Source organism: Columba livia, chromosome 2, assembly GCF_036013475.1.
Source record: "Columba livia isolate bColLiv1 breed racing homer chromosome 2, bColLiv1.pat.W.v2, whole genome shotgun sequence".
Classification (NCBI taxonomy): Eukaryota; Metazoa; Chordata; class Aves; order Columbiformes; family Columbidae; genus Columba; species Columba livia.
This window is the reverse complement of record NC_088603.1, coordinates 47,274,371-47,288,252: the sequence shown is the minus strand read 5'-3', so window position 1 is coordinate 47,288,252 and position 13,882 is coordinate 47,274,371.

Genomic DNA, 13,882 nt, shown 5'->3' with positions numbered 1-13,882 from the left:
GCCTGCACCGCTTCAGTTCCGCTCCTCCTTCACCCCGGTGGAACGGGGACAGTTTCAGTATAAGTTGGGGAATGACCTGTTGGAGAGCAGTGTAGGGGAAAGGGACCTGGGGGTCCTGGTGGACAGCAGGATGACCATGAGCCAGCACTGTGCCCTTGTGGCCAGGAAGGCCAATGGCATCCTGGGGTGTATTAGAAGCGGGGTGGTTAGTATGTTGAGAGAGGTTCTCCTTCCCCTCTACTCTGCCTTGGTGAGGCCACATCTGGAATATTGTGTCCAGTTCTGGGCTCCTCAGTTCAAGAAGGACAGGGAACTGCTGGAGAGAGTCCAGCACAGGGCAACAAAGATGATGAAGGGAGTGGAGCATCTCCCTTATGCAGAAAGGCTGAGGGAGCTGGGGCTCTTTAGGTTGGAGGAGACTGAGGGGTGACCTTATTAATGTTTATAAATATGTAAAGGGTTAGTGTCACAAGGATGGAGCCAGGCTCTTCTTGGTGACAACCAATGATAGGACAAAGGGTGATGGGTTCAAACTGGAACACAGGAGGTTTCACTTAAATATGAGAAGAAACTTCTTCTCAGTGAGGGTGACAGAGCACTGGAACAGGCTGCCCAGGGAGGTTGTGGAGTCTCCTTCTCTGGAGACATTCAAAACCCAGCTGGACACATTCATGTGTAGCCTCATCTAGGTGTTCCTGCTCCGGCAGGGGGATTGGACTAGATGGTCTTTTGACGTCGCTTCCAATCCCTAACATTCTGTGATTCTGTGACAGGCCAAGGCGGGAACAAGCGGGAGGGAAGTGGTGTGAAATTGTGGGGTTTTTTTCCTTGGTTTTGTTGGTTTTGGGTTTGAGGGTTTTTTATTTTTTTTTTCTTCTAACATCTATTTATTCAGTTTTGTTTGTTTGTTTTGTCCTGATGCTATCTGGTAATAAAAGTGTTGTTTAGCTTTGGGGATTGTTTGCTTCTGTCACTGTTAAAATATGAATGAGTGAGTGAGTCTCCTGGGGACAGAAGGTGTGGCAGTGGGATGGAGGTGAGCAAAATGCATGGGAACCTCTTAAAACAATAATGAAAGGGTAAGTGGGTGTGCACTGATGAGCTTTGTGACTGGTAAACCAGGTTTGTTCAAGAGCCCTATTCCGCACTGAAGTTTTTGCCCTCGGTGTTGCTGCATGATGTGTTACGAATTTGATCTGATCTAGTTCATATCGTTGCAATATCCTGCTGAAACCTAATACCTCTGATTTTGTAGCCTGAGACTGATACCACCCTGGTGTAACTGAGCAAACACTCAGATGAGATGATCACAGCATGGCTGAGGGTGGCAGGGATGGCTGGGCTTCGTGTGGCCCAAGCTTCAGCAGGGCCACCCAGAGCCAGGTGCCCAGGTCCGTGTCCAGACAGTTCTGAATATCTCCAAGAATGGAGACTCCACCACTCCTCTGGGCAACCTGTACCAGTGCTTGGTCACCCTCACAGTGAAAACATGTTCTTTTGTGTTCAGGGGGAACCTCCCATGTTTCAGTGTGTGCCCATCACCACTGTTCCTGTCACTGGGCACCACTGGAAAGAGCCTGGCTCTGTCCTCTGGGGGCCCTCCCTTCAAGTATTCATACACATGGATGCGATCCCTCTCAGACTTCTCTTCTCCACACTGAACAGTCCCAGCTCTCTCAGCCTCTCCTCACAAAAGAGATGCTCTGGTCCCTTCATCAGCTTCATGGCTTTGTGCTGGACTCTCTCCAGTAGCTCCATCTCTTTTTGTGTACTGGGGAGCTCAGCAGTGGACACAGCGCTGCAGGTGTGGCCTTGCAGTGACTTGTTGGTGTCTCTTCCTTGGAGAGCCGCAGCAAACTCTTCAGACAAGATTAATAGCTTTTAAATACAGATTCATAACTCTTAGATGATAGAAATTATTAAAGACCTTTGTTTATAATGTTCTAGTGTTGCACAGATGCATACCTTATGGTTAGTGCTTAAAAGAAGGTGGACACTCCTAAGTTTAGTTTTGCTTGTGCTCCATAAAGCAAACAACTCAAACCAAAGCAGCAAACAGAAATCACAGTGATAGTTATCTTTAAAACCAGATGGATAATACAACAACAGCAACAGCAGTGCCTATATGGATTCAAGTATAAAGAGTTTATGCTGTGTGAAGCATTTTATAAAACATAAAAGGATCAGACTATCATGGCTTTACATATCAATGTTAATGTGCTTTATTTATAGGTGATAATATATTAATACAATTACTTTTCAACTTATGAGCTCTATAAATTTTTTTGTAAAGTTGGTAGAAATTAAAATAGTATATAATCTAGCCCATCTCTTTATAATGTGCCTATTACCAACACTTGGTAGTTCCATCTGCAATACACTAGATGTATCTGTGTTCTTGTACAGTTATTATGATTTTTTTCTTCAAAATACACCTTGGTAATGTATACATTAGTCCAGTAACGTAAAAAGAATTTTAATATTTTTCAATTTTATGATAAAGGACTTACCATGCCAACAGATTAAATACTTTCCCAAGACTATGTAAGGTAATAGCCGTGGAGTTTCTCATCCTGTCAGCACAAAATAAAACCAAACCAAAGTAAGAAATCTTTACTCAGATGCTTTGATCTGGCAGATGTCAACTGAGTCAACTGGAACAAATAGCTGTGCTTCAGCTTTCTGCCCCTAAACCAGGAATTCTGTTCCATCACCGTGCAGGGGTGGTGTTGGGAAGCTCGGTGAATTTATAAAAATGCTTTGAGATGCCTGTGCCAAAAGCGCTTTGTATGTGAAAAGCATCGTACGGCTTATCAGAGAAGAGAAGAGAAGAGAAGAGAAGAGAAGAGAAGAGAAGAGAAGAGAAGAGAAGAGAAGAGAAGAGAAGAGAAGAGAAGAGAAGAGAAGAGAAGAGAAGAGAAGAGAAGAGAAGAGAAGAGAAGAGAAGAGAAGAGAAGAGATCATCATCCTATCATTCTATCATTCTGTGTTCTCCTGGGAGGCATGACTAGCCTGTGGGCCGAGGAGCCAGGTCTTGCTCAAATGCTCAGGGAACAGCCGATCGCCAGTGTTGGGGTCAGGAAGGAATTTTCCCCCGGGGCAGATTGGCCCTGGTCCCTGGGGGTTTTTTGCCTTCCTCTGCAGCATTGAGCATGACCACCTGTCAGAGCTCCTCTGGGCCCTTTTGGCTCAGTTCATGCCCACTGCTCTTGCCCTCCAAGGCACCACTCGTGCCCTGGCTTTCTCGGGTTCTTTCTCCCAGGGCAAGTTGGCAGCAGGAGCCACCTCTCCTCCTTCTTCTCCTTCTTTCTCCTTCTTTCTCCTACTTTCTCCTACTTTCTCCTTCTTTCTCCTTCTTTCTCCTTCTTTCTCCTTCTTTCTCCTTCTTTCTCCTTCTTTCTCCTTCTTTCTCCTTCTTTCTCCTTCTTTCTCCTTCTTTCTCCTTCTTTCTCCTTCTTTCTCCTTCTTTCTCCTTCTTTCTCCTTCTTTCTCCTTCTTTCTCCTTCTTTCTCCTTCTCCTTCTCCTTCTCCTTCTCCTTCTCCTTCTCCTTCTCCTTCTCCTTCTCCTTCTCCTTCTCCTTCTCCTTCTCCTTCTCCTTCTCCTTCTCCTCCTTCTCCTTCTCCTTCTTTCTTCTTCTCCTTCTTCCTCTTCACACTCATGGAACACCAGACATACACTGCGCACCACACACACCAAAGAACATGACACAACACACCACATAGCACACACCACATACCACACCCCACAATGCCATACACCACATAGCACTACACAACACACTACACACCAGAGCACATATGACACCACACAACACACCACAGAAAACACAGCACACACCACACACCACACCACACTTCTTGCAACATCACACAATACCAAACATAACACAAAACACCCCACCACAGCACAGAGCACACCACACAATGCAATGCAACACACAGCATCTCGCACCACACAACATACAACACCACACAATACCCAACACAGCACACAACACCACACATCACATCATGCCACACAGCGCACAAGACACGAAGACACCATGCAGCACCCTATCCAACGCACAACCCAACAAACTGAACACAGCACTAAACAGCAAAGCGAGACACCACAGAGCACACAGCACACAACAGAGCACTGTACGCAGTAATGACACAACGTAAAAACCCCACACCACACCACACCAGTAAAGGCAACACACACCACACCACACCTCACACACTGCACCACACGCCATACCACACAACGCAAGACACACAAAACATGACAACACACAACACAATACACTACACACTGCAAAACCCGCAGGAGAAGACGTCACACCCCACCCCACACCTCACACACCACAACACACAACTCAAAGAAAAATATACCATACACCATACTGCACACCACTCCACAACACACCACAGAACTCATCATACACCACATAACAGACAAATTTACACACCGCAGCACCCGCTACACCACATACTCCACCGCACAACATACGGCACAACGCACCACAACACTCAACACACCACACACCGTGCCACAAAACACCACACAATACACAACACAGCCACTACACACACCACAAACCACTTCACACACCACAATTCAAAACACACAACGCACAACCCACCACAACATACACAACATACCACTACAAAACACACAACATTCCACACACCACACAATACACAAAAGCACACAGTACACAGTACAACACACAACATATCACACACCAGACAACACACATCACAAAACACAGCACGCAGAGCACCACCCACGACAAAGACCAAACAACACACCACACAACACAGCACACGCTATTTGTATATTGTAATTGTAATTTGTTTATTGTAATTGTAATAAAATAAATAGAAATAAAAAAAGAAAATAAAATTCTGTTTCCAGTTGTATCCTTTGTGTATGTGTCCCTGAAACTGTTTTTGGATCTAAACCCACTCTGGCATTTCAGTCGAACAGTCACATCTTTATTGGACTCATTGTGAGTGTACAGAATAGAGCAGCACAGCATCGTTGTGCTCAGTAGTTGTGCCTGGAGCATGATGAGCTCTGACCCAGGCCTGAGGGCTCCATCCAGGAGAGCCGCTCTCTGCAGGGCAGGGGCCAGGCCCGTCCAGGAGATGGGGCAGAGACAGGCACACGCACCTACAACGTGGCTCAGGGACCAGACGTCCCAGGCTGAGCTGAGACTTGTCCCCTGGGCCCTTGCAGGAGACGGTGGGGGTCCCCAGGGAGGCCGGTCGCAGCCACTGAGGCCTTTGAGCACCCCTAAGACCCTGTAGACATGGATGGCTGGCAGCTTTGGAGACCAAGTATTGGGCCAGATGGACCTTCTCTCTGATCAGGACTATTGTTCCCAGATTCTTTTGTTTAGGTATATTTTTTCCAAAGCAAAGATCTCAGGCATTACTAAAAATGAGAACAAGGAGAAAAAAAAAATCCATGCCACACACCACACCACATACCACACACTATCCCACGTGTGTATGAGTTTTGACGCAAATGTCCAAAATGACAGTAGCTTCCTTACTCTTTCAGTACTCAAAAGAGTAACTCTCCTAGGCTTTCATAAGTTCTGAACCTCTTCCCACCAATCAAGGTAGGCAAATAACTCTGAGAAAGGTGCAAGTCACACATGAGGTGTGGAAGGTTTACCCTGCGGCTGAAGTGCATTTTGCATCCCCTGTACGGATGGCCAACTGTGGATCTTGGTTTGGGTAGAAAAGGAAACGTGACTGCAATAGCAGCAATGGACTATTTTTGCTCATTTGGGAAGAGTCATCATTTGCCTGGTTCTGCTTTGGGAAGGGATCCAAATGTTCTAGGTCTGAACATGACTGACCTTTCCCGCACACCAGTGCCACCTCCGCTCGCTTGTTTTTCAAAGCGAGTCTTATTGCCATGGTGGTCTATTGGCACTGCCCAGCCCAGCCTAGGGCTCGGGATTTTTTTCCCCACTAAGAGTGTTTTCCAGCAGGACACGGCAACACTGGGAGCAGCCTATGATTTGCACTGTGCTAGATAATACACGTGAGCAGAAAAAGTGATGGTATGAGTGGTCCTCCCTTTGCTAATGAAAGAGCTTAGCAGGAATAAAAAAAAAAACCACCAAAGAAAAAAAGAGAAGATTGCCATCTGTTTTTGAGCCACCTAAACCATGCAAACCACAGAGAAAAGAGCTTGTGACAGGTCTAATTAGGCTGGGGTCCAGGGAGATGCAGGGAAATGCTACCCCTGAGATTTCCTCATTTGTATATTATGCGTTTGATAGAATCACGGAGTTTGCCTCCTTCCTATGGTGCAAAGGCATTCCTGTAAAAGACACTAGTTTGGGGCTAAAATGGCAAGCTTATATGAACCATATGGGTGTTACCAAAATGGATTTCCTTACATTTTTCTTCCAGTTCATGTGTGTGTATTGGGAAATAAAAAGGCAGCAGAAGTAGGCACTGAGATACGAAGTCCTTGCTCCTGACAGACTTTGTCCTAACAGCCCTCTGGACAGGGGGCGCTCCTGGCAAGGGAATTCGCCTCTAGCCTCACTCTGCCTGCTGATCCATCAGAACCACGGCTGGAGAAATCCCATGGGCAAGACTGCTTGAAGGAAAAGGGGCCCAAGATAGCTGGATTGCATTCAGAGATTGCTTCTTCCACGCTCAGGATCAGAGCATCCCCACACGCAGGAAGTCAAGGAAGGGAGCCAGGCGGCCTGCATGGTTGAATAGGGATCTGTTGGGTATGCTCAAGCAGAAGAGGAGAGTTTACAGGTCGTGGAAGCAGGGGCTGGCCACTTGGGAAGAATATAAGGCTGCTGTTAGAGGATGTAGGAAGGCAGCTAGGATAGCCAAGGCCTCCTTAGAATTACAGCTGGCGAGAGGGGTCAAGGACAGCAAAAAGAACTTTTTCAAATACATAGCAGATAAAACTAATACCAGAGGCAATGTAGGCCCACTGATGAATGAGGTGGGTGCTCTGGTGGCAGAGGATACAGAGAAGGCAGAATTACTGAATGCCTTCTTTGTCTCTGTCTACTCTGCCGGAGGCTGTCCTGTGGAGCCCTGTACCCCTGAGACCCCGGATGAAGCCAGGTCAATGGAGAAGGTTGCTTTAGTCGATGAGGACTGGGTTAGGGAGCAATTAAATAGCCTGGACATCCATAAATCCATGGGTCCAGATGGGATGCATCCGCGGGTGCTGAGGGAGCTGGCTGAAGTCGTTGCTGTACCGCTGTCCATCATCTTTGCCAAGTCTTGGGAAACGGGGGAGGTGCCCGAGGATTGGAGGAAAGCAAATGTCACTCCAGTCTTCAAAAAGGGCAAGAAGGAGGACCCGGGTAATTATAGACCGGTCAGCCTCACCTCTGTCCCTGGGAAAGTAATGGAACAGCTTATCCTTGGTGCCATCTCAAGGCATATCAAGGATAAGAGGGTTATTAGGGGCAGTCAGCATGGCTTCACCAAGGGTAAGTCATGCTTGACCAACCTCATAGCCTTTCATGAGATTGTAACAAGATGGATGGATGGTGGCAGAGCGGTGGTTGTGGTCTACCTTGACTTCAGTAAAGCCTTTGACACAGTCTCCCACAGCATCCTCACAGCTAAGTTGAGGAGGTGTGGTCTAGACAATAGAGTAGTGAGGTGGGTTGCAAACTGGCTTAAGGAGAGAAGCCAGAGAGTGGTAGTCAATGGTGCGGAGTCTAGTTGGGGGCCAGTGTCTAGCGGAGTGCCTCAGGGGTCAGTACTGGGGCCAATATTATTCAATATATTCATTAACGATGTAGACGAGGGAATAGAGTGTACTATCAGCAAGTTTGCTGATGACACTAAGCTGGGAGGGGTGGCTGACACGCCAGAAGGCTGTGCTGCTATCCAGCGGGACCTGGACAGGCTGGAGAGTTGGGCGGGGAATAACCTAATGAAATTTAACAAGGGAAAGTGTAGAGTCCTGCATCTGGGCAGGAACAACCCCAGGTTCCAGTATAGGTTGGGAAATTACATAATAGAGAGCAGTGTAGAGGAAAGGGACCTGGGGGTCCTGGTGGACAACAGGATGACCACAAGCCAGCACTGTGCCCTTGTGGCCAGGAAGGCCAATGGCATCCTGGGGTGTATTAGAAGGGGGGTGGTTAGTAGATCGAGAGAGGTCCTCCTTCCCCTCTACTCCGCCCTGGTGAGACTACATCTGGAATATTGTGTCCAGTTCTGGGCCCCTCAGTTCCAGAAGGACAGGGAACTGCTGGAGAGGGTCCAGCGCAGGGCAACGAAGATGATTAAGGGAGTGGAGCACCTCCCTTATGAAGAAAGGCTGAGGGAGCTGGGTCTCTTTAGCTTGGAGAAGAGGAGACTAAGGGGGGACCTTATCAATGTTTATAAATATATAAATGGTGAGTGCCATGAGGATGGAGCCAGGCTCTTCTCGGTGGCAAACAATGATAGGACAAGGGGTAATGGGATCAAGCTGGAACACAAGAGGTTCCGCTTAAATTTGAGAAGAAACTTCTTCTCAGTGAGGGTGACAGAGCACTGGAACAGGCTGCCCAGGGAGGTTGTGGAGTCTCCTTCTCTGGAGACATTCAAAACCCGCCTGGACATGTTCCTGTGCGACCTCACCTAGGCGTTCCTGCTCCAGCAGAGGGATTGGACTAGATGATCTTTTGAGGTCCCTTACAATCCCAAACATACTGTGATACTGTGAGAGGTGCGAGGGCCCCTCGCTTCACATGGAGCTGGCACCAAAATGTTGAGATTCTTTAATGGAATAGACGTAGGCTGGCAGGTTCCCGCACGCATGGCAGCACTTTGGCAGAGCAATTCATTACCAGCACGTAGCAGCGGATTGTTTTCCATAGTTTCTTTGAGTGACGTTAAAGGAAAAGAGAAGAAGTTCCTTTGTATCTGAAGAACCTCCTCAGTAATTTCATGCCACCGCAATTCCCCGGTTGTTTCAGCCATGCCCAGTGCACGACCACCAAGAGCAGGTAGAACTCCCTGGGCCTCATGGGCACAAGGACATCCTCGGGCCAGCAGCACCCCGAAGTCCTTCCTCCACAGAGTGCTGGTGGTGGGCAGTGGGTGGGGTGGGAGAGTGGGGGCCCATGTCACCGCCATGTCACAATGTGAGCACCGGGCAATGCTGAGGTCACAATGCCCTGGGACAGTATAAAAAGGAGCAGCGTCCGGGTCTGCTGCAGAGCTGGCCTGGAGGCAGCCTGAAGACGTTGGAGAGAAAGTCCTTGAGGAGCGGGCGGAATCCCTTGACAAGGGCTGAAGGAGGAAGACCTGGATGAGGCAGCTGGAGTTTCTCCGCTGCAAGGCATCTCCCAGCAGGGCCAAGTTCCAAGTTCATCTGATGGATGAACATCGTTTTGAGCTGGATAGCAGTAGGAAAATCAAGACAATGCCTTCTTGGGGAGCACTGCAGAGCTCACCGTCCTCATGGACTGGGGAGCTAGGGACAGCAGCTGTAGGAAGTGGAATGCATGTACTGGTAGTGAAAGGAGGGGCAAGGAAAAAAGAGAGAAGAGAAGAGAAGAGAAGAGAAGAGAAGAGAAGAGAAGAGAAGAGAAGAGAAGAGAAGAGAAGAGAAGAGAAGAGAAGAGAAGAGAAGAGAAGAGAAGAGAAGAGAAGAGAAGAGAGAAGAGAAGAGAAGAGAAGAGAAGAGAAGAGAAGAGAAGAGAAGATGAAGATGAAGATGAAGATGAAGATGAAGATGAAGATGAAGGTGAAGATGAAGGTGAAGGTGAAGATTAAGAGGTAGAGGTAGAGGTAGAGGAAGAGGGAGGTGAATGGGAAAAGGGGGAGGGAGAAGGAGAAGGAGCAGGTCGAAGAAGGAGAAGAGAGGAAGAGGAGAGAGAAGAGAAGAGAAGAGAAGAGAAGAGAAGGAAGAGAAGAGAAGAGAAGAGAAGAGAAGAGAAGAGAAGAGAAGAAGAGAAAGAAGAGAAGAGAAGAGAAGAGAAGAGAAGAGAGAAGAGAAGAGAAGAGAAGAGAAGAGAAGAGAAGAGAAGAGAAGAGAAGAGAAGAGAAGAGAAGAGAAGAGAGACGAGACGAGACGAGACGACTCGAGTCGAGTCGAGACGAGACGAGACGAGACGAGAAGAGAAGAGAAGAGAAGAGAAGAGAAGAGAAGAGAAGAGAAGAGAAGATGAAGATGAAGATGAAGATGAAGATGAAGATGAAGATGAAGATGAAGATGTAGTGGTAGAGGAAGAGGGAGGGAAGGGAAAAGGGGGAGGGAGAAGGGGAAGGAAGAGTCGAAGAAGGAGAAGAGAGGAAGAAGAGAAGGTAAGAGAAGGTAAGAGAAGGTAAGAGAAGGTAAGAGAAGGTAAGAGAAGAGAAGGCAGGAGAAGAGAAGAGAAGGTAAGAGAAGAGAAGAGAGAGGAGAAGAGACGAGAAAAGAGAAGAGAAGAGAAGAGAAGAGAAGAGAAGAGAAGAGAAGAGAAGAGAAGAGAAGAGAAGAGAAGAGAAGAGAAGAGAAGAGAAGAGAAGAGAAGAGAAGAGAAGAGAAGAGAAGAGAAGAGAAGAGAGAGAGAGAGGTAGAGGAAGAGGGAGGGGGAAGGAAAAGGGGGAGGGAGAAGGAGAAGGAAGAGTCGAGGAAGGAGAAGAGAAGAGAAGAGAGAGAGAGAAGAGAAGAGAAGAGAAGAGAAGGGAAGGGAGAGAGAAGATGAAGATTGAAGATGAAGATGAAGATGAAGATGAAGATGAAGATGAAGATGTAGTGGTAGAGGAAGAGGATGGTCGAAGTGTCACCCTCCGTTCCTCGCCGGACTCTCCTTACCTCTCCTGTTCCTCTCAGAGAGGTAAGAGAAGGTAAGAGAAGTAAGAGAAGGTAAGAGAAGGTAGAAGGTAAGAGAGGGAAGAGAAGGGAAGAGAAGGGAAGAGAAGGGAAGAGAAGAGAAGAGAAGAGAAGAGAAGAGAAGAGAAGAGAAGAGAAGAGAAGAGAAGAGAAGAGAAGAGAAGAGAAGAGAGAAGAGAAGAGAAGAGAAGAGAGAAGAGAAGAGAAGAGAAGAGAAGAGAAGAAGAGAGAAGAGACGAGAAGAGAAGAGAAGAGAAGAGAAGAGAAGAGAAGAAAGAGAGAGAGAGAAGAGAGAAGAGAAGAGAAGAGAAGAGAAGAGAAAGAAGAGAAGAGAAGAAGAAAGAAGAGAAGAGAAGAGAAGAAAGAGAAGAGAAGAGAAGAGAGAAAGAGAAGAGAAGAGAGCAACGAGAAGAGAAGAGAAGAGAAGAGAGAGACGAGACGAGACGAGACGAGACGAGAAGAAGAGAAGAGAAAAGAGAAGAGAAGAGAAGAGAAGAGAAGAGAAGAGAAGAGAAGAGAAGAGAAAGAGAAGAGAAGAGAAGAGAAGAAGAGAGAGAAGAGAAGAGAAGAGAGAGAAGAGAAGAGAAGAGAAGAGATCATCATCCTATCATTCTATCATTCTGTGTTCTCCTGGGAGGCATGACTAGCCTTTGGGCGAGGAGCCAGGTCTTGCTCAAATGCTCAGGGACCAGCCGATCGCCAGTGTTGGGTGTCAGGAAGGATTTTCCCCCGGGGCAGATGGCCCTGTCCCCCGGGGGTTTTTTGCCTCTTCCTTGCAGCATTGAGCATGACCACCTCAGCTCCTCTGGCCCTTTTCGCTCAGGCCTTATGCCCCACTGCTCTTGCCCTCCAAGGCACCACTCGTGCCCTGGCTTTCTCGGGTTCTTTCTCCCAGGGCAAGTGGCAGCAGGAGCCACCTCTCCTCCTTCTTCTCCTTCTTTCTCCTTCAGTCTCCTTCTGTCTCTTTCCTTCTCTCCTTCTCCTTCTCCTTCTCCTCCTTCTCCTTCTTTCTCCTTCTCCTTCTTCCTCTTCACACTCATGGAACACCAGACATACACTGCGCACCACACACACCCAAAGAACATGACACAACACACCACATAGCACACACCACATACCACACCCCACAATGCCATACAACCACATAGCACTACACAACACACTACACACCAGAGCACATATGACACCACACAACACACCACAGAAAACACAGCACACACCACACACCACACCACACTTCTTGCAACATCACACAATACCAAACATAACACAAAACACCCCACCACAGCACAGAGCACACCACACAATGCAATGCAACACACAGCACCTCGCACACCACAAAACAGTATACATCGACACACCACGCCAAACATACAATACACCACACAACATACAACACCACACAATACACAACACAGCACACAACACCACACATCACATCATGCCACACAGCGCACAAGACACGAAGACACCATGCAGCACCCTATCCAACGCACAACCCAACAAACTGAACACAGCACTAAACAGCAAAGCGAGACACCACAGTGCACACAGCACACAACAGAGCACTGTACGCGGTAATGACACAACGTAAAAACCCCACACCACACCACACCAGTAAAGGCAACACACACCACACCACACCTCACACACTGCACCACACTCCATACCACACAACGCAAGACACACAAAACATGACAACACACAACACAATACACTACACACTGCAAAACCCGCAGGAGAACACGTCACACCCCACCCCACACCTCACACACCACAACACACAACTCAAAGAAAAATATACCATACACCATACTGCACACCACTCCACAACACACCACAGAACTCTTCCTACACCACATAACAGACAAATTTACACACCGCAGCACCGCTACACCACATACTCCACCGCACAACATACGGCACAACGCACCACAACACTCAACACACCACACACCATGTCACAAAACACCACACAATACACAACATACACAACAAGGGTAGCCACTACACACACCACAAACCACTTCACACACCACAATTCAAAAACACACAACGCACAACCCACCACAACATACGCAACATACCACTACAAAACACACAACATTCCACACACCACACAAGTACACAAAAGCACACAGTACACAGTACAACACACAACATATCACACAACCAGACACACACATCACAAAACACAGCACGCAGAGCACCACCCACAACAAAGACCAAACAACACACCACACAACACAGCACACGCTATTTGTATATTGTAATTGTATTTGTTATTGTAATTGTAATAAAATTAAATAGAAATAAAAAAAGAAAATAAAATTTCTGTTTCCGGTTGTATCCTTTGTGTATGTGTCCCTGAAACTGTTTTTGGATCTAAACCCACTCTGGCATTTCAGTCGACAGTCACATCTTTATTGGACTCATTGTGAGTGTACAGAATAGAGCAGCACAGCATCGTTGTGCTCAGTAGTTGTGCCTGGAGCATGATGAGCTCTGACCCAGGCCTTAGGGCTCCATCCAGGAGAGCCGCTCTCTGCAGGGCAGGGGCCAGGCCCGTCCAGGAGATGGGGCAGAGAAAAGGCACACACACCGACAACGTGGCTCAGGGACCAGACGTCCCAGGCTGAGCTGAGACTTGTCCCCTGGGCCCTTGCAGGAGACGGTGGGGGTCCCAGGGAGGCCGGTCGCAGTCCACTGAGCCTTTGAGCACCCCTAAGACCCTGTAGACATGGATGGCTGCAGCTTTGGAGACCAAGTATTGGGCCAGATGGACCTTCTCTTGATCAGGACTATTGTTCCCAGATTCTTTTGTTTAGGTATATTTTTTCCAAAGCAAAGATCTCAGGCATACTAAAATGAGAACAAGGAGAAAAAAAAAAATCCATGCCACACACCACACCACATACCACACACTATCCCACGTGTGTATGAGTTTGACGCAAATGTCCAAATGACAGTAGCTTCCTTACTCTTTCAGTACTCAAAAGAGTAACTCTCCTAGGCTTTCATAAGTTCTGAACCTCTTCCCACCAATCAAGGTAGGCAAATAACTCTGAGAAAGGTGCA